Here is a 6,572-nt window from a genome sequence, read left to right as displayed (position 1 = left end):
AACGGCACTGATCGAGCTTTAAATGGTAATGGAAGTATGGATTGAACTCGGAAGGAAGTAGCTACATGACTTGCTAAAGGTTGAGACACTCACACTGAGATTGAATCACGTAGGCCCGCCCCGTTCTTCTTTTAATGATGACGCTGTGAAACATCATTGATCCCGTCCCAAAGTTTCGGGTGGACGGTAGAACTCCGTTGTTGCTGACGTGGCATCATTTGGGTGGCTGAGCTTCACCGCAACCAATGAGGATGCGGCTTCTCTAATACACCTTGGGCCCCATTTCAGCAGATGTCACTGTTTTGTTCTAATCATTCTTACTCTTGGAGTTGTAGGTCCACCTCGCATGAACCACAGATTCGGATCGACCATGTTTTTTCAATCCTCTCTGTCCAAGTTGTGGGTTCCACGTGGTTGTTCCCTTCTTCAATTATCCATTTCTATAGATAATATAATTTCACAAATTAGCCTTTTTAAGGCCTGTGTATATGTTCCTGGCAAAAAAAAAAAAGGCCTGTATATATGTTTGTTAAGAACTTAAGATTAAAAGAATAAGAAGGGGAATATTCCTAAGGCTTCTAAAGAGTATAATGAATCTGCCAAGAGTATGTACTACGCAAACAAAGAGTGTGAATTACATGCAGGCCATATATTATACATACATACATAATGATATTGTTGATAGAATTTGAGCATCTAATTTAAAATTAATTGACAATGAATGGAGAGACCAAAGACCTTATAAGCACATATGCTAAGTTATAATTTTCTGATGTAGGATATTAATGCTCTACATTACTCTCAACACGCCCCCACATATGTGACAAGATTTTGAGCCTAACACGTAGACAAATTATTTTGGGTGACGTGAGAGTACGTATGGTCGTTTGGCCTTACACGTAGATAACTATGCTCTGATACCATAATAAAATTTGAGCATCAAACCAAAAACTAATTGATAAAGAGTGAAGAGACCCAAGACCTTATATATAAGCACATATACTAAACTATAATTTTTCAATGTGGGACATTACTCTCAGCCTTTCGGCTTTTGGCTTGTGATGACGAATACGCGCTTCTTGTCTTTCGGTTTAATGATGAATGTATGCCTCTTGTCTTTCGGCTTAATACTGACACCTTTCTTTCAGAACCTCACTTGAGCTACTCTCGTTGTAAAACTTCGCTTCCCGACCCGAGCAAGGTGACGCAATTGAGTCTAAATATACCATATAGGGTAGGATAGATTTAAGGAGCTTTTCTAAACGCCAGAAATACCAGTTGGAGCCTGAGTCTCTAGGAGAGGAGGAAAAAAGTAACTCAACAATAGGGAGAGGAACAACTACTTCCTACGATTCCTATTGTTGTAATATTTTGACTTGGGATCTGGATTCTCTGCCAGGTAAAATATACCAGACCGGTACCCAATTTTTAATCTCAGCCCTTGATTCAAGTTGATGGCTGAGATTTTGTCATATAAAAAAATCCTCTTTTTCCATAAAATAATAGGCCAAGATAATATTGAAAAGATTAAAAAAAAAAAAAAAAAAACAAACAAACCACCATCAGCACATCGCACCTACCGCACCACCCACTCATGCGGCTTGGGCTTCTTTCTTGTTGAAGGTTCACAATAACACCATGCCCACAAAAATTCTGGATGTGATTCAAGAGGGTGAGTATAGGAAGAAGTGAGTTTCAGACTTGGAGGCTTTGCTTACACCATCGTCATCATGCCGAGAGAGTTGAGGAGAGAGAAGGGAAGAGGGAAAAAATGGGAGGAGGTGGGGAATTGGGGACTGTGGGAGAGGAGGAAAGGAGGGGAGGGAGGTGGCCGTGGGGTGGGTCTAAGCAGTGTACCAATCTGAAAATAAGAAGTTGGGTGATGTGGCAACATCTCAGTTATTGAAGAAAACTGAAGGGCTTGGATTAAAAGCCTGGTACCAATCTGATATAATTTGCCTGGCAGAGGATCAGGTCCTTTAACTTGATCCTATTTGTTTCACAAAAACAAAAGCATAAAAAGAAAAAAAGAATTAAAAAAAGCAGAACGATAGGTCCAATGGTCCATACTGTTTTGCCTTTTCAGTGCAACCAAAGGTCAATTCCTTTTCCAAATAAAATTAGAAGACCATTGATTAAAGTAATGTTTTATACATCTTCGTCTAATTTGTGAAGTTACTTCCTCCCACAATGGACGTCATATGGTACTTGCTTGTAATGTGTGGCTTTATATTTGTCAAAATATCTGTTACTCATCACAAATGTATATATGTTAGGTTTTTTTATCACAAATAGTCCATCAATTTTTATTAAAATATTAATTTAGTTTTAAAGTGCATTTTTACTCAATATCATCGCTTATTTTTGTCATCAAGCATCAACTTAACTCTAGACACATTTTAAAAATTTGTCAAATATAGCTCATGATATAAAAAAATTCTCCGAAAATTCTTATGGACTCGTTTTGACTACTACTATTTTTATATGAGATTAAATTATCAAATTGACGTTTAGTATTTTCCTGAAAAATTTGGGGAATTAGTTTGGAAATTTCAAATTTTTTGGAAAATCAATTTGATGATTTGAACCTATATAAAAATAAGGGTTTTTTTTTTTAAAGTCCATTTTTTAAAATTCACTATTCATCCGGCCCAAGCGCTACAGTAAAATACTGTAGCGGCCCACTTTTTAAAAACCGGTGCTACAGTAACAGCGCTACAGTGACGCCGTTACTGTAGCGCGCTACAGTGTTTTTAAAATGCCATTTTTCCCTTTTTTTTTTTTTTTTTTTTTTTTTTTTTTCATTTCAGTACCAATTGGTACATAAACTACCCAAAAAAACCAAATAATAATTTATGTATTTTCATGTCATAAAACATCTTAAATAATAACCAATATAAAATACAAAAAATCAAGATGAGGCATCCATAATCTTTTACGTTTTAATAGTAAATATAATTGTTACTATCGAATAGTAACAATCATCTATTGCTAGTGCCGGGCAGTGGCAATCAAGTATTATCATTGTTTGATAATAACAATCACTTATTGCTACTGTCTGGCAGTAACAATCAGAAATTGTTATTATTTGGTAGTAACAATCACCTATTGATACTGTCTTACAGTAACAATCACCTGTTGAAGATAACTAATATATCTTGTTATCGTCATACAATAACAATCACCAAAATTCAAACCATAGAAAATTACAAAATTCAGAGAGTAACAATCACCTGATTGCTACTGTCACACAGTAACAATCACCTGATTGCTACTGTCACACAGTAATCTTTTGTGTTTTAATAATAAATATAATTGTTACTATCGAATAGTAACAATCACCTATTGCTACTGTCTGACAGTAATAATCACATATTGTCACTGCCTGACAGTAATATTCACCTACTGCTAATAATAATCACATATTGCTACTGTCTGGCAATAACAATCACCTATTGCTATTGTCTGGCAATGACAATTAGGAATTGCTACTACCTGCCAGTGGCAATCAGGTATTGCTAACAATCACCTATTGCTACTGCCTGGAAGTAATAATCAGATATTGTCCAATGTTACCTGCAATTCATCCACTCAAAATTATGTCTACAAACACCACTTTTTAACGCAGCAACTAAGCATCAACAAACATTTTTAAGGAAAAGTCAATCGTAACCCCACTTACATATTGCTACTGACAAACAGTAACAATCGTAACTCCACTTACATATTGGCTATAAAATAACATTTTAAATAACAATCACATTACTGTATAACTTACTTACATATTGCTACTGACAAGCAGTAACAATCGCAACTCCACTTACATATTGGCTATAAAATGAATATGACATATTCTACTAACATAACTAAGATGCACGACATAACTATAAATGATTTGAACAATATATAAAATTTCCAGTAGTACATCTTTGATTCCTACTTGAATTGCCACCTAAACAAATATAGGCATGACCCCAAAATTCTAGTCAAGAAAAAGTCAAGAGAAACAAACCTCCCCTGCCATTGAAACACAAACAATGAATTACTCAATAATGATAATGAAACACTAATATACAAGTAGTTACACAAACCAATATCCTGCACCACCCGTGTATATATATATAGTTATATATATACCACAATTACGTACACTAATTAATAACAAAATCGATATATTAGTCACCAGTTCTTCTGTTCCCTTTAAGGTGAGCAGCTTCCTTCCAATGAATAATTAAAGGTGACATTTTGTTTCAGCAAATCAGCCTAACACTAAATTTTACTTTTGAGATTGCACATTTTGTTTCACCTACCCCTTTGATCTGGAAAAAAGGCACCTAACTTTATGATCGTCAGCCTTGAATAATTTCTAAGAGAAATATATCCTAAGAAATGGGCTTCAGCCCAAACAAAATAAAAGGTATTTAAGCAACCCAATACAGTATTCTAAATCGGTACCATGAATAAGTCAATCATGTTAAGATTCTCCTGTTAATATATCCCTCTTGAAGACTACAAAAGAAGTTCAAACCTCAAGGAAAAAAAAGAAGCTTAGGCAGAATGTGCAGCAGCTTTAGCAAGGGTGGTTTTTGAGCATCCTGGAGGACCATAGAGGAGAACTCCCCGCATGGGTGATATTCCCAGCCTTGAAAACACAGTAGAATATTTAATAGGCCACTCAACAGCTTGCTGGAGCTTTTTCTGTAAATGAGAAAGGTATAATTAGTACCATCAGACTCCAAACCTGAATGAATACAAAAATTTACACACCTTCAAGTCTTTTAATCCTCCTATATCTTCCCAAGTCACCTTGGGGATTTCAACAGTGACACCTCTTGTTATACTTGGGCTAACCACAGACCTTGCATGCTTCCAGTCTTCTATTGATAAGCTAAACGCACCATCTTTATTGGCATCTGAATACCTTTTCATTGCAGACAAGGCAGCCTCACGACATAAAGCTTCCAGGTCAGCCCCAACAAATATTGCAAGATGTAGCTATGGCTTGCAGGTCAACATTGGGATCCATAGGAACCTTTCTTGTGTAGAGCTGAACAATCACTAGTAAAGTTATAATTATATCTAACACCCATATCTCAACAAGAATGAAAAATTAATTTCATTGGAAGAAAAACAAGAAACGAAATTATGAATCAATTCCTCAACATCATTTAATAATCCATTACTTTCATTGCTTAGCATGCAAACCAATCAGTGGAGAGAGAAACCCCAAAATCTGAAATTGGAGTGCCAAAATCTGAAATTGGAGTCCTAAACCTGAAATTGGAGTCCCAAAATCAGAAACCCCAATTCAGTCCCCAATTCAGTGGTAGCGTAGGCCATGTTTCCAAGCTAAGCTGAGAGAGAAAAGAGATATAGAGATAGGAAGAGAGAGACATACTTGTGAGGTAGGGAGTGAGGAAGGAGGTCGATCTGGAGCTGCGGCTTCTGCTACCTCTTTCTCAAAGCGAAGGGAGGATCATCTTCGTGGTGGTTTGCCGAAGAAAGGCACCGAGATCGATCCAAGCAGGGGCAACGATTGTCCGATCAAAGACGGCAACAATGGTGAGTCGCCGGAGAAGGGAGCAGCGGCAAAGCTTGCAGACAGAGAAAGCGAGGGATCGAGATGGAGATAAACGGAGAGAAAAGAAGGAGACGGAGAGAGAATGACGGAGACGGAAGTGAGGACCGGGTTGGTATAAATTGGGCTTCTTTCAAATACCAAAAAAAGACCTGGGTCTTAAAAGTAGTGAAAGCCCAATTTTGGGCTTTATAATCATTTACTTTAAAAATAATAGTAGTCAAGACGAGTTCATAGGAATTTTTGAAATTTTTTTTCGTATCCCAAGTTATTTTTTGCGAATTTTCAAATTGTGTTTAGTAATCAAATTGATATTCGATGGTAAAGATGAGAGATGAAATTGATTAAAAATACACTTTAGAGACCAATTTAATGTTTGAGTGAAACTAGAGAGACTATTATGATAAAAAGCCTATATGTTATATGTATCTACTCTTATCTCTTTTATTACATTATAGAGTTTATTTACAATAACAACACTGTATACATACAAACAAATATAATAATTTACAAATTTATATTGCATCTCTCAAAACTCCAATATGAAAAAGAATATGTTATGCATATTTATTTCATAAAATTTTTCTTTTATAACTGAAATTCACATTTTTCTGATAAAGGCAAAAAGCATAAGTGCAAATTTGTGAATGTGACGCATGGTTGACAATTGTTTTTAGTATACACGCACGAAGACACAAGACTATTGACTATTAAGTGATTTATGATTCTAATAATTGTGTTTTTAGTGTTTGGTTGTCAGTTGTCACCTTTATCAAATGCCAAAGTCTCACCTAAAATTATATAATTACTCATGAGCAGGCAGGAGATATATATGATTGTTTTTTGGTTTATATGTCACCTCGAAAATTGTAGTGCCTATTATAACCATGATCATGTGAATGAGAAATGAGAACAAATAAAGCTGGAAGGAGTGAAAGCTGAAATTATTAGGACTATATTATTCACACTACTCACTCACTACCACATTACTGAG

This window comes from Dryas octopetala, chromosome 3, assembly GCF_963921425.1.
Source record: "Dryas octopetala chromosome 3, drDryOcto1.1, whole genome shotgun sequence".
Taxonomy (NCBI): Eukaryota; Viridiplantae; Streptophyta; class Magnoliopsida; order Rosales; family Rosaceae; genus Dryas; species Dryas octopetala.
This window is presented reverse-complemented; position numbering follows the sequence as displayed.